Source organism: Callithrix jacchus, chromosome 14 (genome assembly GCF_049354715.1).
Source record: "Callithrix jacchus isolate 240 chromosome 14, calJac240_pri, whole genome shotgun sequence".
Classification (NCBI taxonomy): domain Eukaryota; kingdom Metazoa; phylum Chordata; class Mammalia; order Primates; family Cebidae; genus Callithrix; species Callithrix jacchus.
The window spans coordinates 14,551,018-14,577,279 of NC_133515.1; the positions used below are offsets into that span (position 1 = coordinate 14,551,018).

General features: G+C 38.4%; 1 long non-coding RNA gene across 1 annotated transcript in view; it reads left to right on the plus strand.

The window, feature by feature from the left end:
* LOC103787791 (uncharacterized) overlaps window positions 1–25,548 on the plus strand; it is an 84,407-nt gene extending 58,859 nt beyond the window's left edge. The window contains exon 2 of the long non-coding RNA XR_001906987.4: window positions 21,482–25,548. This is a non-coding gene — a long non-coding RNA (uncharacterized LOC103787791). The remainder of the gene's footprint in view (window positions 1–21,481) is intronic.
* Window positions 25,549–26,262: the final 714 nt, after the last annotated feature.

Consider the following 26,262-nt stretch of genomic DNA (forward strand, 5'->3'; position numbering starts at 1 on the left):
CAAAACAGTTTTTCATAAATGAACACTATCTTTCTGAAAACACTTTTACTAAAACAAAATGTATTCCCTTCCTGGAGTAATAAATACTTTATCAAAATAGGAACATAATTCCTGCCTCACATCATATGCAGAAATCCACCCAGAACGTATCAATGGCCTAAATGGAAGTGTTAAAATTCTAAAACTCCTAGACTAAAACACAGGAGTAAATCTTTGTGACCTCTGATTTGACCATGATTTCTAAGATATGGTACCAAAAGCACAAACAATCAAAGAAACATAGATCAAATTGACCTGATGAAAATTTAAAACGTTTATGTTTCAAAGGACACTTTCAAGAAAGCAAAGAGACAAGAGAATAAAAGGGAGAAAATATTTGCCTATCATGTATCCGATAAGTGACACATCTAGACTGTAGAGAGAGAGTGAAGAATCCTTACAATTCTACCACAAAAATGTTAGTAACCCAATTTAAAACTAAGCTAAGGATCTGAATAAACATTTCTCCAAAGGAGATACATCAGTGGCCAAAAAGCACATGAAAAGATGCTCAACTTCATGAGTCATTAGGGAAATGCAAGTCAAAACCAGGATGAGACACCATTTCACAACCACTAGAAATAGCTATAATAAAAAAGAAAGATAATAGCAAATGCTGTAGGATGTGGGGAAATTGAAGTATTTATAAACTGCTGGTAGAGATGTAAAATGATGCAGCAACTTTGGAAACTGGTTTGGCAGTTCCTCAACACGTTAAACAAATCACCAAGCAATTCTACTCCTAGGTATCTATTCAAAAGAAATGAAAATGTATGTCCACACAAACACTTGTTGAGGAACATTCACAGCCGCTTTGTTGTTAATAGCAAAAAAGCTGAAACAATGCAAACGCTCATCAATGGATGAATGGATAAATAAAATCCACTTTAGGGATTGTTATTCAGCAATTAAAAGGAAGTAGTGACACATGCTACAGTGCGTATAAATCTTTCAAACATTATGCTGTGTGAAGGAAAGTAGTTTCAAAAGACCACATATTGTATGGTTCCATTTTTACAAAACATCCAATATATGTAAATCTACAGAGACAGAAAATAGACTACTGATTTCCTAGTACTGTTGAGGCAGGGGGATTGGAGATGACAGCTAAAGAGTACAGAGTTTGCTCCCGAGGCTATGAAAATGTTCTGAATTGTGGTGATGGTTGCACAACTCTGAATGTACTAAGTGTCTGTTATTTATGAGTTTCTTGCTTATTGCCTTCCTCAGAATGTGAGCCTTATGAGAATAAGCACTTTATCCACTTCACTGCTGCTTCCACAGAGCTTAGAATAGTGCCTGGCACATAGTAGGCCCTCGATAAATGTATATTATTACATACACCCTAGGTTAACAGCATTGTTATAAAGACTAGAGATCAGCGATGTCAGCAGAGCATATAACTGGCATCTGGAATATGAATTCATAGTAAAAGCAGTATTTGAAAATTTGTTGAACAGAATAAATATCTTAGATTGAATCATTTTGTTCATTGGCAAAAATGGTTTTTATAAAGAGATTTATTTGATAACTGAGAGTTTGCTGCATTATTAAATGTTTTAATGAAGAGTCCTCTCATAGAAATTGTTTTATCTAAACACACTGGAGCCTCATCTTAATTTTAACTTTGCTAATTAAGTTATACAGAAAGATTTGCAGAAGGGATTTCAACAAAGACCAACAGCAGTTCCTGCTTGGTACACAATATACATTTGATTCTTCTTACACTTTTTAATGACTTGTAGATAACCAGCCAAATCATGCTGATTATATAATCCAGTGTTAATAATTATCTTCATGGAATTTATAGTCAATTTTCTAAGGAATCCAACTATCAGAGAAACATCTGTTTGTCCCTCTTCTGTGATTTGTTTCTTGCTTTTAATTTCGCTACTGAAACCAAAACACCATTTAAACTACTTTTTATTCAAAATTCCGCATTGCTCCTGCAATGGGATATTGGGCTGTCTCACCTAATGTAATGCTACAAAGCTATTTATAACTGCTGCAGTATCTGAAAGACATAAAAACGGTTATTCTGGAGTCCGCCTTGAAAAAACAAACAGTAAGATAGCTGGTAAAGTTTGAGGATTGACTACAAGGTCAAAATACAAATATATTTACCACCTGAAGTATCTCACACAATCCTTTATTGAGTTCAGAATTTTTTAAAATGAATTTCTCAGTAATCCCTAAACTCAAGTCATTTGAATCACGTTTCTTTATTTTACAGCAATTATTTGCACTGCTCCATTTTGTTCCAGGAAAAGTAAATTTCTTCCCCTTCCTCTGTAAAAGGGCACTTCAAAACAAAATATGTAGAAATATCACACAAAAGAGAATCAACAGCAAACTCCATCTAATTACTGTTAACCAGATAGATCACTAACAGTTGGAAGTAATGTATGCTTTAAAAACCTATGTTCATATTTAAAATATTTGGCAAGTGTGACCAGGCTTTCTGAAAGGTACCTATTTTTCTATATTAAATATACAGTAATTGAGAGTAACACAATCAAAAACATCTTCACGGCTCAGCAGTAATAAAAAACGGAGTATTTCCAATAAAAAGTCTGTGTTGAAAGCTGTCTGTGTTTTGGTTTTCTGCTCTCTTGCTAGGATTGCCATGCTAAAGGAAATATATTTACCTGGCTTTGGGAAGTAGTGGTCTGGCCGGTGGCCCTGGTGGTGGCTGCAGTTGCATGAATGGTGCTTACACTGTGGTGCCGGTGTCTGCATCACCTCCCGCAGACAAGCTCTACCCCCACTCAGACTCATCAACAATTGCTATGGTTCTTCAGGAAGGATCTGGAAAGGAAAACAGGGAAAAGGAGAAAGCTCAAAACAGAACTGAATATTAATCCACCTCAACAGATTTAAAATATTAATGTAAAAACCAGTGTGGGAATCTAAAGTCCTACTCAGACTTTCACCTATTTAGCTATTTTCCACTTATTCAAGCAACATTCAAACAAGAATCAGAGGCTCCAATTTAAGTCACTTCAGCTTTGTAAATACCAGGAACAGATGGAATAGAATACCTAGAACCCCTACTCTTCCTTCCCAGCTTGGCAAAAGACCACATGCTCCTGTGACCAAAATTATATTCAAAAGTTTGAGCTATTGTGAGGGATTATCCATCTCTTTAAAATATTAAGAATTATAACTTGTCTACTGCACATTTGCTGCGATGCTTTTGATTGAATTTGATGAGACTTAAATTTGAAAGTATTATTAAGTCACAGGCAAGCATCTTTTCCTTAGATTTAATATTCTGCAACCATACTCTGTGTCCTCTGCTTGAAGACCAGAGTCCTCAACACCCAAGAAGGACTTCAGTGCACATCTTTCTTGCAATGTTTGCAAGATTTCTCTGACCCTTTTCTTATTTATTTTTTTTATTTTAGTTTTTGTTGTTGTTGAGATGGAGTTTCGCTCTTGTTACCCAGGCTGGAGTGCAATGGCGCGATCTCGGCACACCACAACCTCCGCCTCATGGGTTCAGGCAATTCTCCTGCCTCAGCCTCCTGAGTAGCTGGGATTACAGGCACGAGCCACCATGCCCAGCTAATTTTTTGTATTTTTAGTAAAGACAGGGTTTCATCATGTTGACCAGGATGGTCTCGATCTCTTGACCTCATGATCCACCCGCCTCGGCCTCCCAAAGTTCTGGGACTACAGGCGTGAGCCACCACTCCCGGCCCTCTGACTCTTTTCTAACAAGATTTGCACCCATATTCCAGCTTTTAAAAAAGGCACTTTTAAACCCATGCTTCATTTTCTTCTCCAGTCTAGTGCCCCACAGCGTTTTAATCTCTAATCCGACTGTCTCAGTACTTCTAGGAGGAGGTAGACTTGGATTGGCCCACGTTCACCCACTGAGGTTCTCCACTGTCCAGTGGAAGCCCCTTACCTCAACAAAGGAAGTTTACTCCCCCAGCCATGACCCCGGCATTTCTGTGCACCGTGTGCCCCACCTAGTTAGTTGCTTTGTATTCTAATGTGAATACTCCTCTCCTCCACCTTAGAAAAAAACGTCCCCATTTTGTTCCATGTTCATTTTCATTGTACATGCTTTTTATCACCTTCTGTACTGCCCACAACAATACAACATAAAATTGAAAAAAGAATTACTTCTTCCTTCCACTCATAGAACTTGAACATCAAAATGGCAGGGATTTCAGGAGAAAAAAAAATTAATCTCATAAAATGCATTGGTGTCAAGGGTGTGCAGGGAAGTGGAGAGGATAGATTCCTCCATCCTCTGATCTTCAGGGTCACAATTATTCCAAATTCTAAAAATAGATATATACTCACCTGAACAGGTTGTGTGTTTAATCACTAAAATTATGCAATGTTCCTCTTTAACTGTAATAATAAATTTTGTCACAATTTTTATTTTGTCTGACAGTAAATGTTGCTGTACCAACATTAGGAAGTAATTAGATCTATTTCTGTTATTTTATTTCCAATATTTCTATGTGGTTTTGTTTCATATAAGCAGAAAACAGCTTTTCTTTAAAAAAAAAAAAAATCACTCTGGCCAGGCGCAGTGGCTCATGCCTATAGTCCCAGCACTTTGGGATCACCAGAGGTTAGGAGTTTGAGCCTGGACAACTTGGCAAAATCTGTCTCTACTAAAAATACAAAAAAAAAAAAATAGCTGGTGTGGCGGAGAGCACTTGTAATCCCAGCTACTTGGGAGGCTGAGGTAGAAGAGTCACTTGAACCCAGGAGGCGGAGGTTGCAGTGAGCTGAGATCATGCCACTGCTTTCCAGTCTAGATGACAGAGCAAGACGCTGTCTCAAAAAAAAAAAAATTATTCTGCTAGTCCCAATCTTGTAATAAATGGGTTTAATCTATAACATTTAGTACTAGTTTTACTGCAATTCTTTTCTTGGTACCTTTTCTCTTTACTTCCAATGCTAATTTATGTTCGTTTGATAAAGCTTTTTGTATTTCTCTCTTAAATTTACCTCAGAATATTAACTACAAGAGTTTCTAATAAGATCAATGGTTATTTGATGTCTCTATTTCTTTTCTGAAACAAGACAGGGGGCTCACATTAACTACACGCTGAACAACAATCTGTTTTACATTAAAGGGTGTTCTGACACGGAAAGTGAGTTTGTTGGTTACATTATCAGTTTTACTATTATTTTTTTCCATCCAACTCCTTTCAATTTTATTTTTCCTCTTGGAGAAGTCATTAGGAATCTTTTTTCAGTGAGGTCTGTAAGTATTAAACCCTATCTTCACACTTCTGAGTTTTTAAAAATATTTCTCTTTTTATTGATTAATAAATTAGCTGGTGATAGCAAGGTTGGTAGCACTGAAGAAATTCAACCATTGTCTTCTGGTATCATTCATTGCCAATGAGAAGCCAGCTGTCAAACTTAGGTTAAACTATCTTTCCTTTCTGGTGATCTCTTCTATGTGATTCTATTTCACTGTGATATATCTACATGAAGATTTATTTTCTCATTTAAAGTTTTTGGGGTTTTGTGGTTGTTTTTTCAAAGGGCATTTTTAATCTAAGGACATATATCTTCAATGAATACTGACAAATTCTTAGCCACCATTTTATCTAATATTACTTAACTATTTTTTCTGTTTTCTTTTTCTGAGAGTCCTGTTAGACCTACTTTAGAGCCTTTTGACCTATCCTCTATAAGTTCATAAATTTACATTTATATATTTTTTCTCCCCAATAAATTAAGAATAGGAATATAGAGAGAATATCTGTCTACCTATCTCTATATGAATGTGTATATACACATGTATGTATGTATAGGTACAGAGAAATAGATGATAGATAGATAGATAGACAGATGATACATAAATAGAAGTAATCTGAATGAAATCCTCAATGCTGTCTCTCAATTTTACATTCCGTGTTTATGTGTCCAATATAGAATTTACTTCAGATTTGTGAATTACTACTTTATTTCCAACTTATTGTAAAAGCACAAGTACATTTTCACTTCTGTCTTTTGCAATTTATCATTCTTGTTATGCATGTTGATCTTTTATTTATTTCATTATGATTCTTAAACATACTAAAATCTTTTCCAGCATCGTCCTACTATTTTGACTTTTATCTATAGTGAATTTATATTCCCATTGTGGCACCGTGGCTCTCTTTCTCAGCACTAGATTCTGTTTTTCGGGGTTGTTTGTTGTTTGAGACAAGGTCTCATTCTGTCACCCAGGCTGGAGTGCAATGATGCAAACACAGCTCACTGCAGTCTTGACCTCCCAGGCTCAAATGATCCTCCCACCTCAGCCTCCTAAGGAGCTGGGACTACAGGTGCATAACACCATGCTGGGCTAAAATTTTATTTCTTGTGGAGATGTGGTCCTGTCTTGTTGCCCAGGCTGATCTTGAACTCCTGAGCTCAAACAATCCTCAGGCCTTTGCTTCCCAAAATGCTGGGATTATAGGCATGAGCCATTGTGTCTGGCCTAGAATCCTTTAACTCAGTTTGAAATTTTGATTTGTAGCATCATCTGTAAAATATTTAATTTTATTGTGTGCAGTTCACCCCCTTTCTTGCTCTTTCTTAGTGTAAAGCATTTTTCTGGCATTTTAAGTGACATCTCTGTAGCCTTGACTCCAGAACCAGTGTTACGGCGGTCACAGGAGCTTCTTGCCTTGCAATGGTATTTGGAATACTCTCTTCAGGGAATGGCTTCTGCTGGTTTTTGAGGATAGAGTGATGCCAATGTCTTCTTTCGTTTTGGGCACACAGCCTCACATGACCATAGTCCCTGAGAGTAGCAGGAACCAGGTTTTTCCCTCTTCTTTCACCAACCTGGGAGGTCCACTCCAGACCCTTTTCAAGCAGTAATCCCAATTTCCCGCCCCTAATTTGCTTGAAGTGTCTTTGGGGCCTGTTACCTACAGTAGCAAAAATGTATTCATTCTTACACACTTTAGAAGCGAAGTCCAATAGGAACCCAATTAGCCTGAGAACTCTGCATTTGTGTTTCTCTGCTGGTCTGCTAGGAGACTTATTTTGTTATTGAGCAATTTTCTCTTTGAGTATTTTTTTTTTGTCATTGATAGACACTTGTTTGTGTGGCTTCAGTGACACAAGAGCTCAGAGCAGCAGCTCTGGAGTTAGGTTGCTTCAGTTCAAATCTCAGCTTACTCGCACACCACCTACATGAACCTGGGAAAATTGATCTCTGTTTATCTCACCTTCCTCAACTATAAAATGGAAAAAATTATTGCTGTAGGATTAAATGAGACGACACATACAAAGCTTTAAAACACAGTAAGTAGACATTGCATGCTAGTTATGATATTGAGAACACATTAGGCCGCAGTCTTCACATGGAAGTTTGATAGCACAGATATTCAGCCATAAAAAAGAAAGATATCCATCATTTGCAGTAACATGGATGAACCTGGAGGACATTATGTTAAATGAAATAAGCCAAGCACAAAAACACAAATACACGATTTCATTCATATGTGGACTCTAAAGAACTTTCTCTCATAGAAGTGGAGAGTAGGAGGTGGTTGCCAGAGGCTGGGAAAGATAAGGTGGAAGAGGGCATGGGGAGACACTGGCCCGTGGTACAAAGTTACAGTTAGAGAGGAAGAATAACTTCTGGGTGTTCTATCATTTCTATTGCACAGTAGGGTAGGGTGACAATAGTTAACAATAATGTATTATATATTTCAAAATAGCTAGAAGAGAGTATTTTGAATGTTCTTACCACAAAAAATAATAAATGTATGAGGTGATAAATAACCTGATTTGAATTTTTACACAATATATATGTATTGAAATATCACACTGCACCCCATAAATATGTATTGTGTCAATTAAAAATAAAAATAAAAGAAGAATTTGTTACAGAAAGCGCAAAAGAAAGCAAGTACCAGAGGAAAAAACAGTTACTTTTCTGATATTAATTTTTCCATTTTTTCCTAATGAATATATCCCCACATAATTTTTTTCTTCTATACTGCCAATGCTAGCAATTTTTTTTTTAGACTAAGTCTCACTCTTGTCTCCCAGGCTGGAGGGCAATGGCGTGATCTCGGCTCCCTGAAACCTCCGCCTCCCGGGTTCAAGCAATTCTCCTGCCTCAGCCTCAGCTGAGATTACAGGTGCCTGCCACCATGCCCAGCTAATTTTTGTATTTTTAGTAGAGACAGGGTTTCACCATGTTATCCAGGCCGATCTCAAACTCCTGACCTCAGGTGATCTTCCTGCCTCAGCCTCCCAAACTGCTGGGATTACAGGCATGAGCCATAGCGCCCAGCCTATGCTAGCAATTTTTATAGACTGGTATATCATTTTTTAGGTACTTTCTATGTAATCTGTTTTTCTTGTTTAGCAATATATTATGAACTTATTCTAAATAGACTAAAATAGTTGTTTTCACTATTATTAATAACACTATTTGAATACTTGGGGACATAGCATCAGGGCATTTGAAGTAGTATTCTTTTTCAAGTGACATAACAGGATATGTTTCAAGACTTATGAAACATACTGACAAAATTATCTTACAAAACATTTTCACTTTTTATTTCTGTATCTAAACTTCAAATTCTCCCATCTCAAAATATCTTGAGATGGGAGCAAATCCTGAGAGCGGTGAAATGAAAATACAAGTAAAAGGAAAAATAAAACCCTGAGGAGTTAGCACTGTTTAAAATCAATAATGCTTTTTCCCATTCCTGCCTATAGTTACCGAAATACAACAGTACTGGAGTAGTCCTTAGCAGCAATAAATCTATTTTTACATGAAGGGGAAAAATAGTTTCATAATTAATTAAGATGTGAAATTCCTCCACTCTTCAAATTAAGAATGTAGTGCAGCTCTGTCCAATAGAACTTTGTGTAATGACGGAACCATTTTACATCTATACTGCCTAGCATGGTAACCACATGTAGCTAGTGAGCATATAAGACATTGTCCAATGCTACTAAATTGTTTATTATATTTAATTTTAAAGACTTAAAATTTAATCAGCCACATGTGTCTAATGCCTACCATCCTGAACAGCTCAGTAGACTTAGAGTGTTAATGAAACAAGCAAGAGATTGACGTCAACAGGTAGAAGTCATTTTTGAATATTAGATCTCTTAATGTATCTTAATAAATCAAATACATAAGTAATACAGTGATTTATGATATAAAGCAATATTTAATCATTCTTTAATGTACCATTTCTCCCCCAAAATACTTTATTTCTTCAAAATACTACACAGCATTTAAACTGCTGCTCTTTCTGACCTATATTTTTAGGAACAAGAAGAAAGAAATGAAAAAGTAAAATGATAAAGTGGATTTATTAAGAGATTACACATTTCATCCTGTAGGTTCTGTAATAATACGACTCCCAAGTCAGGATAAAACTCACTCGTAGTATAGTTGATTTATTATGGCAAACATGTCTATAAAGTAGACTCACAGCTTACTTAGAGGTTAGGACTTTAGCTCAAGTGAAAAACAAGACAGTCTAAAGCACCCTTGAAAAAATGTTCTTTACATCCACTATAAAATAATGTATGGTACTAGCTCAATAAATTTACCACAGACCCTTTTTCCTGCCAGATTGGAATAGATGATCACTTCCGAGGCTCTAGCTGTCTTCTGTTGAAACGCTATGCTGTGGAAATAGCATATCTGGATGGAAACTCACCAGAAACCTACTCAGAGGAGAGGTGCCCATGCTCTGGAGCCACAGAAACGGTGGACATTTGAAGAGCAACTGTCTTAGGCCCTCATTCCACTCAGCCCATGGCAATGCCATCAAGTGGCAGGTGGATGGGGGCTTTGTCCTCTTTTCAGTTCTCTCTCTTTCAATTTCTCTCAGAACTCAGGAATTTGAATTCCAGCAAGTGGTGTGTTCATGCAATACTCCATTATAATGTATTTGGAGAAAAGTAACAGCAATAGAAATGGATAGAAACTAAAGCCCTCGGCCCTAATTATGTACATTTCAGTTACTCAGAAAATCCAAATCTCTTTCTTTAACCATACTGGTAATTAAGGTTTTAGACTATTCTTGAAATCACAAGAAAAATAGAGTATAAAGAATATTAGTTCATCTCTGAGCACAATAACTATCTACAGAAAGACTGACCAATTTGACATGTGTCCTAATTAAGGTGTCAACACAAATTGTCCACCATAGTCAGGTTCCAGAGTCCGTCTGCTGTGATGTATCTCCCTTCTCTTAACTGTGTCTGTTTTGGTCCCTTATAGGGGTTATCTGAATGACATAGTTACTTCTGTGCTATAGCAGAAATAAATAAAAGTACTAACTAGTAAGTAAGCATTAAAGGATCAAGGGTGCAGCATCTTAGAGCACATCCACTAACCGATGCTCTCTTTCCCATACCTCTTTTGAGACAGAGTTTTGCTCTTGTTCCCCAGGCTGAAGTGCAATGGCACGATCTCGGCTCACCGCAACCTCCACCTCCTGGGTTCAGGCAATTCTTCTGCCTCAGCCTCCTGAGTACCTGGGATTACAGGCATGCACCACCATGCCCAGCTAATTTTTGTATTTTTAGTAGAGACGGGGTTTCACCATGTTAACCAGGATGGTCTCGGTCTCTTGACCTCGTGATCCACCTGCCTCGGCCTCCCAAAGTGCTGGGACTACAGGCGTGAGCCATGGCACGCAGCCTCTCTTCCATACCTCTAAGCAATTGAGTTGATAAGGGTTCCAGCATCTTTAGAAGAAAATCAGAAAAGAATCCAAGTTCACAAATAGCATGGCAAGCTAAATGTCCTTAGACCTTAGTATCTGTACCAGAAAAAAGCAACCAAACCTTATACTAATATTATCACTGTTGGTCTTTCTGGGATTACAGCTGACCCAAACAACCTCCTATCTCTGTGACCTCTGGTAATTTACTTAACCTCTCAGAATTATACATCTACTTAGGGGATTCCTGATCTAAAATAAAATAATGCCAAATATATTAAGCAAGAGGGTAGAAAACAAACAAATCTATAATTTTATTATGTTTAACACATTCTAAATAGCACTTTATGTTTTTCTTAACTATCATATAAATATTTTTCTCATTGACCTATTCATCCTTCAATTTTTCATTACGGAACTCAGAATAATATTAATATGATCAAAATGTACTAAGTACTTAACATAACTTACAAGGTCATGATCTTAACCTTCAGAAAAATATCTATAATCTTCATGTATAAGTCCTTTTGAATCCTATGTTGAACACTCTAACAAAAATACTTTTCTACATTGACTAGAACTGGTTGGTTCTGTATTATTTGATAAGAAGACTTGTGTTTTGGTTTGATAATTTTTTCATTCTGAATTATTATTTGATTTTCTTCCTGTACAATTCCATTTTGAACCAACAAATAAGCAAATTGTCTTGTTTATTAATATTACCTAAAGACCAGGGTCCGGACAGGCGTGGTGGCTCACGCCTGTAATCCCAGAATGTTGGGAGGCCGAGGCAGGTGAATCACGAGGTCAAGAGATGGAGACCATCCTGGCCAACATGCTAAAACCCCGTCTCTACTAAACATACAAAAAAAATAGCTGGGCGTGGTGGCATGGGCCTGTGGTCCCAGCTACTCGGGAGGCTGAGGCAGAAGAATGCTTGAACCCAGGAGGTGGAGGTTGCAGTGAGCCAAGATTGCACCACTGCACTCCAGCCTGATGACAGAGCAAGACTCCATCTAAAAAAAAAAAAGGACCAGGGTCCACAGCTTGTGTGTTTCTCCATTCTGCCAATGCTGTTGACTTTGTAATTCTAACTCTTCTTTGTTTCTTCCCATTAGTCTTTATGCTTTTTCATCTCTCTAGTGTGAGATTACCATTGTACCACATTTGACACATGTTGCTTTCATTTCTCCTGTCATCATCCATAGCCTGAGAACAGAGATATTTAGAGAATTACTTGTTACTCTGTGTCTGCCTTCTTCCCACAAGTCTTCTGCAATATGACTTTCTCTTCCCTGCAGTCAGAATACAGTGAGTAGTCACAGAAGATCTTTCTGGAATCAGAACTGTTCCTTTCACTGATACTCTGGAGAGTTTCTGGCTCTGAAGGGAATGCCTGGTTACGATCCCAGTTCGTTCCAACCATCATATGGTCCATGCTTTTGTACACAGACTGGGGCTGCAGATGGGAGGACAAAGCTTCATGTTAACATGGACCCTCTAGTGGTTTTTGAATCATGTTGGACGTGTTTGCAAAGTCAAGTACACCTTTATTTCTATGTCCTTTTTCCTAAGCACTCAGAATGTGTTTTGATATATTATCATCTTTGTCTCCTACGTTGCCTACTTTTCTCCTTGAGGAGAGAGTGAGGTTGATACGTATCTATGAATAACACATACATATTTGCATATCCCACCTTGACCAAAAAACTTGCGATTGTTTCTCTTCCACATCCCTTTTCTGTTGAAGTCATCTAGTAAGATGATTTTGCTCCAGGAGGCCCCCAAAATCTGTTGGTTGATCCAATGAATATACTTTTGAATGCTCTCCATAAACCAGGCCATGGAGATTTTTTTTTTTTTTAATGTGCATGGTTACTACATGAAGTCATTCACAGACATGTCACAGGCTGAGAAGGACACCAGGAATGCTGGAGTCAAAACCCACCGTCTATGCTTTAGCGTCAGCATTAAAAGATCAAGAGTGCAAACCCATAGCCATGTCTTAGAGGGTATCCACTAACCAGTCCTCTCTCTCCCATACCACTAAGCAGTTGAGTTGATAAGGATTCTAGCATCTTTAGAAGAAAATCAATTAGAAAAAATCCAAGTCCACAAATCGCATGGCTAGCTAAGCGAGTCCATCTTCCAAGTTCACAAATAACATGCTAGCTAAGTGTCTTTAGACCTTAGTATCTGTACCAGAAAAAAGCAACCAAATCTTATATTCATATTATCGCTATTGGTCTTTCTGGGAATTACAGCTCAACCAAACAACTTTCTATCTCTGTAACCTCTGGTAATTTACTTAACCTCTCAGAACTGGTTTTCTCATAGATGTTTCAAAAATTAAATGAGACAGTGCTTATGATATGCCCAGAGGAAGAGCTCGATAAATGGGTGTTGGTCCTGCTGATGCTGCTGATAATAGTGATGGTGCTTTGCTATCTTCTACATAAGCAAAGGAACCCAGTGGCAAGGGCCAGAAGTTGAAAAGTAGACAGACAATGGATTTTTTGTGCCTTGTCACCAATAACTCAGAAGTACTTGGTGCTTTGCTTGGCAGTACAGAGAGTCAAAGGTGAAACTGCACCAGGAGCTGGAAGACGCAGGTGGAGGTAGAAGAGGATTAGAAGGCAGATCTGGGCAAAGGAGAGTAATTCCAAGCCAGGTGAGCCGCAACAGCAGACTTCCCTAGTGATGTGAGAGTCTTGGATATCTCTGCTTATATTCTGGTACCCTAGGGCTCCTCACTGAAGCCTGGATCCCAGGCTCAACCTGGGTGATCAGAGGAGTGCAGGGCCCCTCCCTTCACTGCTTGGGCCCAAGAAGAGGGGAGGAGCCTTTATCAAAGCCAAGAAGACTGGCTGTGTCTTCTACCCAGGTGTGAACTTGATAACAAATATGTTGTTTAGATTAAGTGGCTAAATGATTCTAGGTTTCCTTAGCTCCATGTTGAGAATGTGTCAGACCACTCATAGCTGGCAGGTGTCTGTGTAACCATCCTCAAGAAGGAGGAGATATTATTGTGCACATTGAGCATAAAGGGCTGTGAAGGGCAGCTATGTTAAACCATTCGCCTCTGGTCCTGCAATTAGTCCTCCACAGAGCTGGGTCTGGGCTGAGGTCATCGTAAGCCCTTCCTCTGATCTTTCCTGTGGCGACTACTATCCCTTCTTTAATTAAAGCTTGCAATAATTTTTCCTAGGCTAACAAGAAAAACAATCATTCAGGAGCCAATAAAATAAGGACGCCAAGTCAAGAGGATGGTGACTATTTAAATATAAGCCATATTTAGGTATTTTAAACCAAGTAATGTGCTAGGAAAACATTTCCTATGCATGCCTTAATTAAGCAAAGATGCTATAAAATCCTATATCTTGCAGTCCACTTTTACTTGAATAAACAAAAAGCTCTTCTTAGCCAAGTTTCCTTAGTCAAGAAGCAGAAGCGTCATGTCAATGAAGTTAAATGTTAAGAACAAAGTATTTTAACTTCACATTGTCATTCAGAAAAGAATTTTGAGTACTCTTTTTTAAAAAATTGGCAGTTGTCATTTAATATATGATGTGATCTAAAAGCATATTATTTTTTAATGTTACCTAGGAGATTTCATCAGCTTCATGACACTCTTAATCTTTGGTATAATTGTCTAAATTGATAGAACATCTTTTATTAAACTGATGGAGGCACTGCCTGTCCTTTTATAAGTCAAGTAAACAGGTCTCCGAGGTTTTACTTCCTTTGTCTCGCTTGGAAAAAAAAAAAAAACCTTCCTAAAACTCTCTGATAATGATAAAAGTGGCATCATTTTAAAAGATAAGAAACACCAAAATTATTTTCTCTCTGACCTTTGTAATTTCCAGGACAAGCAGCCTCTGTGAGCAAAATAGTTCAAGCTGTTTTTTTACAATGGATACCTGGCATTGTGCCCTAAGAAAAGCATATATTGTTCCTGATAAGGAAAGTTATTAAGTCCTCATCTTTGCTCAGAAAACAATTTAACAAAAATAAAGTTGGGGAGTATTTTGAGATTTCTGAGGAAAAATTTGAAGGAAAGGATGGAAAAAAATCATAGATTACATTATCTGCAGGTACTCACTCATGTAGTTTTATACTCTGTGCCTTATTGAAACAATCTAAGACAGGTTTCAAGGTTAATTCTTGGCAGCCTTTTGATACAAGCAGCACATTTACATAGCTAGTTTAATGTGTTAAAAGTTTTGTAAAAAGAATTATTAGGAGAGTGGAAACTGAAAAATTACACAGTTAAAATTTTATCTATAATGTGTTGATCATGCTTAAACCTCTGAAACCGGCTATTTCTTAAATTGAGGAGCTCAGTTTCCGATACCATCTCATTCTAAACTTAAATGTGTATGTTTTTGGTTAAAAAAAGTTATCAGCAGTTGTTCAAAGAGGCAGTGTACATTCAAAGGCTAATTCACTGGTGATGAATTCCCATCACCATTGTTTTTTTCTGGAGTTTCAAAACAAACAAGCATGCCGGTTGCAAAGTCTGTAACAACGATATGACACTGTTGTCATCAGTTCTTAAGAAAATATGAACTAAATAGCTGTGAAGGCAAAGCAATAATAAAACATCTTCCCTTTAACCAAAAAAGTAGGGATTGCTTTTGCAGCGTTTTTTGCCCCAGCTGGAGATACAGTATATAGCCAGGGAAAAGGCATGAAGTATATTAGAGCCACATAAAAGGAAGCATACATTTATAAATAATAAGATTCATTAAGGAAAATAATAGAACAGGCAGTAATAGTCATTAACTCTAGAATTCATAACTCTTCTGATTTCTCATTCACAACAAGCTTTGTGGTATGCCACAGTTTTTAATAGTCTAGCAGCTTTTTTTATTGTTTTTTTAAAAGATGATTGGCTTTGAATGCTAGAATATGCAAATATACATAAAAGACTGACTTTACTGACCATTTCTTTGTGTTTGGGTATATATTTCTGTATGGCATAATATTTCCACTTGCGCTGGTTTCCTGGCATGAAAATGTTTATTGCGCTCATTAGCTAAGAGGGTATCGGCACCGGTCCAATGAACACAGATCTGCCTTCTGATTTCAGCCATTAAATTGCAATGGGATTCAGAGGCTTAACATTGTGGGTGTGAGAATAATAAAATGGAACTCCATCTTTAGCCCAGTTACCATGGATGCAGTTAAAGGTCATAGTGGCAGCTGCTAACTAGTTGCCTTTTGAGCTGTGTTTCCCCTCCTGCTCTGTGTTTTAGAGCACTTTCTTTTCTATGGGTCAGCTGTGGAATACCTTCACCTACTTTGGTGACACACTAACCTCTTCTTTAAGACAACAGGCTCCCTCTTTTCGAGACAATGGTTGCCATGGACCTTCTCTTGTATTTGTGTGTCATGGATATAATATAGAATCAGAAGGCAAAAGCCTTCATAAAAATACAAATTGTGGTTGCTTCTGCATCCTGAATTACTTTCTCATTTTCTGCACACCGGTCTACATTCCCAACCAAAAAGAAAAAAAAAAAAAAAGAGTATAGTAAATTCCCATCTCCCTTTAAACTGGTAATGGGTTCAGGCACTGATGCATTCACAACGTGAAACATCAACTTCTTCTTCATTCGGCCCAAAGTCCTAGGAGTTAATTCCCTGTACTGCATGAGGTGTCAGGGTAATTACCGCTGATCAGCCCTATTTCTCCGTGCACTGCCCGCTCCCCAGGCCCCCTGTTTACTGATGCACCACCACAGCATCACGGCGCTTTCATTCAGGCAAGCTTCTTAATCGAAACCGTTTGGACAATGTCGGATTTTCAAAGAGAAGTGGGGGAAAAAAAAATTAAAAGTAGCCAAGCAAAATAAAGTGCATGGTAAGAAAACTGAAAGCAGTACAAAATATTTCCTGATGTCAACACTTCGTTTCAATAGATCTTAAAACTCCTATTCATTTCCAATGAAGGTACTGTGAGCTTTGCCATGGGCAACCTAACTGCATGATCATATTTGGAAGTATTGGGGGAAAATATAGCCTTAATACGCCACTTTGGAAAAACGTATTCTTTTTTGTTCTGTTTAGAAATAAGTCCCAACCATGTAGCTATATACGCCAGAATACCAAAAAAAAAAAAAAAGCTTACCAAAAAAATGTACTCCTCTGTTTTAAACATACATTTATATAACTTGTCATTTCATAAAAATGAATTAAGTATTATATGAGCCAAATGTTTCAATTCCACACAAGAGTGGTTTCTGGGACTCTTGGCAGGATGCCACTATATTCATTTTTATTTCAGACACAATGTGAAGTCTTTAATTTTAATATACTTTGTAACTATAATGGTTATAAGGCATATACTGTACTAATTCATCCTCATCCTTTCCTAGTCCTGGGGAGATTTTACTGAGGAACAGGAAGAGTTGTTGATTTCATGTCTCTTTCGAACTTTAAAATGTGGTGTAAGAGTGGCCTGGGGTGAAGGAAAGCAGAAAGGGAGAGAACTGGTCATTGGGCACTCTGGGCTCAGTGCCCTAAATGCCGGCTGTGGAGTTGGCTATCATCCTTCTTCGTCCCTGGTCTCCGAATTCAAGTGATGGCCAAGTAGAAAGGCAAAGAGTGGAAGACTTCGCTGCTGCCTGGGGCTCTTCCCCAGCTCCTGAGTTCCTGCTCTGGCAGCTCTTCAGCTAAAACAAGAAGAGTATTGGCAAGTCAGCTGATGGGAGCCTCTCTGTCACTGCCCCGTGTGATGGCAGCGTGGGCACGGGCCAAATTCTTCTTCACAGCCCCTTTATTCTCTGAAACCCCACTGGCCACGAGTCAGAGAACCAAGCCGGGACAAGAACACTGTAGGAGAAACTGGCCCCATTTAATCCAAGATACCCTGCCAGAAAAAAAGAGAGGCTGATACCTAGTAAGAGGGAACACAGTGGCACCAACAAATACATATGTAAATCTATTAATCCCCAGCGATCGTCCTGAAGTTTCCGGGTGACCTCGGCAGCAGAGTGGTATTTCTTCATTAAAGGGGCTGGGTGGAGGTGGCAAGAGAGAAAAGTAATTTTCATAATCTATATGACTGTATTACTGAGAACACCAGAATAACATGTTTCAAGCGATCATGGAGACTTCAGCTCTGCTCTTCCTCTGCCACTCTCCTAATCAGAGAATTTCTTCCTGTGCCTTGTTTACTGTTGATATTTTCTGGCTGATTGGAGAGGAATGACATTTTGACAATTTACTGTAGCAGTAAGCACTGTACAAACAAAAGGTGCTGATGAAAACTGGAACCCATTATTATGTAAATGATGGCTGAGTAACACAGAATCCATCTCCCAGTCACCATCATTGAGACCAGTTTTACTCAATGATAATAATTTTCATGATTGCAGACTTCAGAGTGATCAGAAATATGCTTTCGCTGTTGCATTTATCTACTGCTGGTACTTGACCCTTAATTAAATTCTGAAACTTTTTTATATAATAAAGTAAAATACAGCTGACACTTCTGTTCAAACAAAGAGGCTCACACACAGATCCACCAAATAAGATAAAGGTATTTCAGACTTACCTCGCTGTATTTATAGTAAACATGGATTGCACCGTGTATTTTGAAAGGGAACTTTAAGTTTAAAATGCAGATGTGTGTTTTCAAGTAATTTCAATTCTGCACCTCGGCTCTGCTCTCCTTAAATGATGCTGAATCTCTGCAAGCTCATCTTGGACACGTCATAATAAAAAAAAATCTGCTTTAAAGACATTTAAATGTGCTCTGAAAATAAGTTATGTGGATTCTTTAAACCTTCTGTCTTAATATCTAGACTATTCAAAGTGAGTCTTCAAAACTATGCCACTTATGAAGATCCACACAGCTTAGTAAGCTATTGCATCGAGTTTGTAAAGGAATATTTTCGTCATAAATTTGTTCTTGTCTTAAAAAGAGAAAGCCAAGGCAAATTTTAAAGCAGCATTTTGACTTTAATGAAAAATTGATTGGCTAAAACAGATGTCAGACTGAAGCTACAAAGCGCTCAGGCAATATGCAGGTATCAGCTGTTTTCTTAAGAATGGCTGACAGTGAGGAGACTTTGGCTAATGTGTTCTTATTCCCTTTAAACCCTGCCAATGCTCCAGAGCATTTATTTACCTTGGAGTTTCCTCCCTCTTTCAGGGCAGGAAGAAAGATCTTCATTTTGAATATATTAATAAATACAAGTCAGCTTAAAGGGGCAACAGTGTGAGCCCGGCTTTTAATATTTCCTTAGATATAACCCTTTCTAACCAGGCGGCTCACAGAGCCAATGAGCTAAGAAGGTAATTACTTAAGTGGGTTTCATGAAGAGTAGAAAGATGATTGTGCCACATTAAATAACAATTGTGTCCTTAATGATGTGTTGGGCTGTAATGCAAACATCCCTACCATCACGGGCAGGCGCTCCAGAGTATCTTTCTAATGACTCCGGTAGTTCCCTTCCCCCTGCCAGGATTTGGGGCTTTCAGATCCTATGTAAACACTAAGTGAGCTGGTATATTTTTTTAAACTGCAGTGCCTGCAGCTGCGTGGTCATTGATAAATTGGCTATGAATTGCTGAAATACTTCATATGAATATAAACATTGTTGTAGTTTTGTAGCTTTAAGAAAGACAGAAATGTACTTGACTTGAGAGAGAAGACTGCAGTTCCATAGCACAGCCTTCCAGAAAGTTCCTTCTTTGTTGTGTGTGAAAGCTCTATTTTCATGAAATCCAGCGAGGTGGACTCAAAAAAGTCTGAGGGGGTGGGAATGTGGTGAGAAAATTCATTATTTTAAAAAAATTAAAGATTGAATTAAATGTCAGTTGGCATTTAAGTATCTATCTTAAATAGAATCAGGAAATAATATTACAGCATATTAGATTTTATTGCTTCAGAATGTGTAGTATTCTGAATGCCCATGTCCACTCCACTTAGTGTAGAAATGTTAAAGAAAGACCACCATGATAAATATGTCCAATAACTGAGTTAGGATTCACATTAGCAGCCATCTAAGCTTAGAAGAATTTTCACCATAATATAAACTTGAGACATGAAAAGGATAATTAGTCCATGGCTATAAACTTTTCTGTCTGCCCTTGGATGCTGTCATAATGACTATTTCCCCCATAGCCCACAGTAGTATCACTTTGTGAACATGCATATTGAATCTCTAGTCATTTACTCTCTGATGTTAACATTAATAAATCTGAATTTGAATAACATGATTTAAATAAAATGTACAGTCCAAATGCTGAGAACGTACCTTACACTAAATTTTAGCAAGTTCTTTAGTGTTATACCCATTTCAGAGAACAGAGAAATAAGATGCCTAAAATTAGAAAACGCTTCCAAACTTTGAATGTAAGCTACATTGTGGGAGTTGAAATGAACAAACCTCTTACCTATTTTTTGTTTGTTTTATTTATGGAATGAAGACATTTGGATAAGAATTGATTACTGAAACGAGACTCCTGGGCTGGAGGAAAACCATGATCTACCATTTATGTTGACAGATACTGTGTGTTTGGTTCTAGATCTGAATTTTGAAATGACTTGTCACAAATTCAAATTTGGCAATCATGAGTGAAGTACCCATGATGTGCCAAGCATCTAGCTTTGCAGATACAAAAGCACTTACCATATCTGAGCATGGTAGGGTATACAAGTTCCTGGGTCCTGGCCTGACCTCATCAGGCACTGCCAAATTTGATGCCTCCTTCCTGCTCACAGCAGTCCTTTGGGATAGGATGTTAGATGCCACCGACTAGCCACATAACTCACCCACTCTGTCAGAGTCTGGGTATAAGCCAGTTCTGACAGACTCCATAGCAAGCCCTCTTTATAGCATGTCTGGGATGCAGTGGGTGAGACCAACCTGTCAATGTCCAAGTGCAGATGCAATAATAGAGCTTCAACCAATTACTGAAGGATGCCAGACCCAACCTAGTACAGATGCTAACAAAGACTACTTTTTATCTCCAATTTCCTTTCTTTTCTCCTTCATCGCCCCCAGAGTGTAATGGAGCAATCTTGGCTCACTGCAACCTCCGCCTCTCTGGTCCAAGCCATTCTCCCGCCTCAGCCTCCTGAGTATCTGGGATTACAGGCACCCACCTTCATGCCAAGCTAAGTTTGGTATTTTTGTAGAGACAGGGTTTCACCATGTTGGCCAGGCTGGTCTTGAACTACTGACTTCAGGTGATCTGCCTGCCTTGGCCTCCAAAAATGCTGAGATTACAGGAGTAAGCCACTGCACCCAGCCCCAATATTCTTTCATACTGGACACTGTGTAAGCTAGTTATTCAGCAAGTATTTTGCACTTAACTCTAAGTAGGTAAGTATTTTGCACTTAACCCTAAATAGGTAAGTATTTTGTGTCCATGTGTCCAAATGAGAAATAAAGTATGTAAAGTATTTCCCCAAAGCTTTGATAAATGAATCCCATAGCTAGAATGGCAGAAAAACCATGGACACTTCCATGGGGAGTGGGTGTCTGCCTTATCCTGGCACAATGCTTGGTCCTCCAATATCATTTCAGTAACATTGTCAAATGGGAGAAACCAGGTCTGGTGCGTGGGAAACAAACTGCCTCAAAATATCTTGAATGCTTGTTTTAGGGGTGAAAATTCATTTGAATAAGAATAGTTGGTTACAGTTTATTACGTGCCAGCCACTGTTTAAAGTGTTTGATGTACATTAACTTCTAAAACAACTCTATAAGTTAGGTACTATGATTTGCATCTCCATTTCACAGATGAGGAAACTGAGCCATCAAAACTGAGTGACTTGCTTGAGACCATGCAGCTATGGAGGGAAAGACCAGGATCTGAAGCCAACTGGGTCTCCCAAGCCTGAGTCACTGAACCATTTCACTTCTTGGAAAAACTTAATAGTCACTGCGGCTCACCTAGACCACGGACAGCATGGAGTTAATGAACTTTGATCAAAAACTTATGGTGCATTGACTGAGCATTTATTCTTTTAAGACAATATATTTGGATGTCTTTTGCATGTACAGAATTCAAATTATTAGTAATGTCCACAAAAGTTGCCCTATATTTTTATGCTGAAATACAATAAAATGTCAACTTCGTTCCAGTGGCCTTTATACTGTACACATTATGTTTAATGTCATTCTGTATTGTAGCTAAATTTATTATCTAACTTGTTTATGCCAATAAGCTGATGCATATGAAAGATACCTGAAAAAAATTATCTTCTCAAAACACTTCAGAAAAAGCCATAAAAGTATTATGATAAAATATCAGAGGAAAATATAAAATTGAGGGGAGGTGAAATTATGCTTTGTAGCCCTTGCTCACGATATTTGAGAAAGTAAACATTTCTGTCCTTTAAATGATTTCTGAATTTCTCTAACAATGCTGCTCTATTTTCTCAGTCAATCTTGCTGGATAGCTCAGTTTTCCTTTGCAGTTTGCAGAGAATGTGGAGGGAATATAGGCCTGTTTTTTCTCTTTCTCACATAACACTGCCGAAGTCATCCCTCACCTCCAGAGCTGGCCTTGTCCCTAGAGCCCACATGTGCTCTGTGGCTCAGAATGGTCTACAGGACCTTCCAGATCCAAGCACAGGGTAAAGGTTTGAAGTGTATATTTTTAATTTTTAGTACATATTTACTGAGCTCCCAGCGCTGTGCACACAATTGTTCCCTCCATGGAGCATGGTTGAAAATTCCCAGAGAGAAAATTCCCTTTCTCGGAACACAGTGTGAGACAGTTCCCTGGCTGATAGCCCCCCAAGGCAAACTTGATGACAGGCGCTTTCAAGATTCTAACAAGAGCCCTGGGCTCTCATTGCATGCATGACATCAAAAGCACTTTATTTTCTTACACAATAGTTCTACTGGGGCTCTCCAGGCTGCAGACATGGAATTGGGGCTTACGGGCCAGGAGATTGAATAAGGATACCTGTAGGGACCCACATGGAGAAAGCGAAGGAGACGAGGCAGGACTAGAAGGGAAAAGGAGGCCTCAACATAGTCCAGCTGATCTTGGGGAGTTTTGATCTTGGGGAGCTCTGGAGATAAAAGCCTTTCCATGCAGTCTCCAGTTGAGGCAAGAGGGTCAGGTCTTTATTCCCCTACACTAATCAATGGCTGATACAGGATTCCCCAAGAAGAGGCATGACCTTAAGTCAGGTTGCTCTCTCCAGCCAGGGACGCCTTCGGGAGAGGCTGGCAGCTGATCTGCTACCACCATGTCCAGCAGCTGACGAAAGGTGTGTTTTAAGTCCTAATGAGATGTGGAGAGCCCAACACAATATCCACTGAACTCTCTCTGTCTTATCTTAAATCTAGAATCATGTGCCATTTATATTATTAAATAGAAAGCAAAGAAATCCAGAGAGCTAACAACTCTCAAAAAAGACAGGATTTTAGAGGTACCCAAGGTCAGTGCCCCCTAAGGTAGAAATTACTCCTACAATGCCCTAGCAGTGAACCATCTCTTTGCACACCTCCAGAGATGGGAGTTCATCACTGGGAACCTCTAGTTGTAATGTGGTCTTTACTTATATCTCCTAGGTGGAAATTGCACTTTGATAACAGTGACTATATTGACAAATTACTGTCAGTGCGCTGAAACTAGGAAAGAGTTAGTGTGTTTGTGCAAACTAATTTGGACCTGGGCCTGAAATAACAGAGCAGGTCCTTCAACTTATTTTACAGATATTTTCCACTAGTCAGAGTTATCTTTTTAAGATAAAAGTCAGATTAAATTTCTTTAGACTCTGAGCTCTCCACAATTGGACAGTAACTCATACCAGTCACCCTGCCTATGAGCCTCCCTGGTCTGAAGCCTGAACCTGGGTCAGCCCTCATCTCACACCCTCCCCTCACCCTTCAGCCCCTTTGCCATAGCCATGTGGGCCTTGCTGGTGCTCTGCAGATGCCCCCACCTCATTCTGCTACAGGACTTTGCACTTAATGGGAAGCATAGCTTGGTGATCTCCCCTGAGACCTTTGTGAGTTTCTACTCAAATGCCAAATTCTCAGAAGAGTTTCCCTGCCACACCCCATCTCCTGAGTCTCTTAACTCCTCATGCTGCTTGCTTTCTCTTCACAGCTCTTATTAATTTCTAATAAGGAAGATATATATGTGTATGTTTGAGTGTATGTATGTTACACATATATGTATACATACACACATATACATACAGACATATGTGTACATATGCATACATACACATATATACACATTCACATATATATGTATCTGTCTCTAGTTAACCTTTGAACAACGAAAAGGTTAGGGCCACTAACCCTCCTCAGTCGAAAAGCCACCTACGACTTTTGACTCCCCTGAAATGTAACTACTCATAGCCTACTGTTGGCCAGAAGCCTTGCTAATAACATAGCCAATTAACACATATTTTGTGTGTTATATGTACTATATATTGTATCTTACAATAAATAAAGCTGGAGAAAAAAATGTTATTAAGAAAATCATAAGGAAGAGAAAATAGAATTTACCATTCATTAAGTGGAAGTGGAGCATCATAAAGGTATTCATCCGTCTCCATGTTGAATAGGCTGCTGGGGAGGAGGAAGGGGAGGAGTGGATTTTGCTGTCTTAGGGCACAGAGGTGGAAGAAATTGTATCTGTAAGTGGACCTATGCACTTCAAACCTATGTTACTCAAGAGACAACTGTGTAATAAAAATGTGCATGTGTGTATTGAACCACTACCTCTCTAAGCTTCTAGAACAGTTCCTGATACATAGCAGCATTAAATAAATATTTGTTGGGTGAAGTCATAAATAAATGACATCAATGAACAAATAGGTTGCTTAAAAGGTATGGATAATGTAGTTTGTTAGTTACTGAAATTTTTAAAAAGTGTATGAGAATAAATATCAGCTAAAATAAAATAATCTAATGAATGGAAATAAACATGTTTTCATACTGAGTTACAGTCAAAGAGAAGAGCATTTTTATCACAGTTCCTTTCTACACACTTTGACCACTGGGATCATGTTTCATTCTGGTTTTATTCTCCAAACTCCCATCACGGTACCTTAAATTATTAGGTACCCACTTGATGTTGGTTGCATTTAATGGATTTAGTCTATTTAACCTCATCATCAAGACAGAAGACCACAGTCCCTGATGCTGTTATGAATGTAGAAGGCCAGCATGTTCCAAGTGTCAGTAAGTCTTTTTCTAGATCATCTTTAATACTATTAGACTAGTGTACCAATTTTCCTCAAAATGTATAAGTAGACTTGTGAAAACAACATTCAATATTGCATTGCTATTTAAGAGGATTTGCTAACTTTCATAGGAATGAAAGGCCCATTGAGTGGAGCTCAGAAGCACTAGCCCATCACGACATTTTATGGGTGTACTCTTCTCAGCCCCATCGTGCCCAGAGGTGTTGCCTTCATGCTCTACAGGACGACTCAGGACACACTTGGCTGTGGGAGGGAGGCATGTGGGGAGTCAGGCTGGGTTCCTGTATTTTAGTTTGGTAAACCAGTCACTCAACCTCCTTAGGAGAAACTGGTATCATGTATCTTGAAGCAAATAAATGACTGACTCTGACATTCCCCTTTTAGGATAATCTGTTTCCCTAGAAATGCTCTCCAGCATTCTTGCCACCATGACTTTGGGACACACTGACCATGAGGATGAGCTGGTCAGTGATGGACAGGAGTCCAGATTATCTGAGACATAATAATAAGGACACTGATGTGTAAATATTTGAAATATCCAATAGGAAGCATTCTAACTGTGCAAACATGATCCACATCTCATGGAGTTCAGGCCAAGGCTGCTAACAGTGACTTTTTGGAAAAGAAAAACAAGGAAGAGGAAAGAACAGAGAAACAAGGAATGCAGAAGAAAGCAGGAACCACTAAAACAGGAGCAATATGCCCTGTGTATTCTGTTTCCTTGTAAAGCTATGAAGCATGTTAAGGAGACACTTCATTTTTTGAGGATTCATGCTCTTGTTTATATTATAATGAAAACAACCATGTTCTTTCTAAAAATTTAGGCAATGCACTCATGCACGTAAAAGTAAAACAAAATCACCTGTAATCCTACCACACGCAGTTCAGCACTTACTGATCTTTTCATAGGGATTCTAAAAATATCCTTTTCTCTATAGAATACAGTTAACTTCTGTTACCTAATGACTAAGTGTTAACCATTTTTAAATTCTGCAATTTTGTATTTGGCTAGAAAAAAGGAGCAGTCACTCTATGTGGTATTTCTGTATATTTATTCATTCATTCAATAAACATTTTTAAAGTACCTACTATGTTCCAAGAAGTGTGCTATTTGCTTGTGCTATAAAATGAAAGACATCATTCTTGTTCTCAAGCAGTTCAATGAGAAAGGAAAGAAATTACAGTTCAGTGAATTATAAGCATCTTGCTTAGCTAGAGACCAAGATTTTCAAAATACATAATAAATGAACTTAGTATTGATGAGTAAAAGTTGGTTAATAGGAAAAAAGTTGGAGGAAAGAAACAGGGATGGGCAAAGATACGGAAGTGAGAGTCAACATGGTG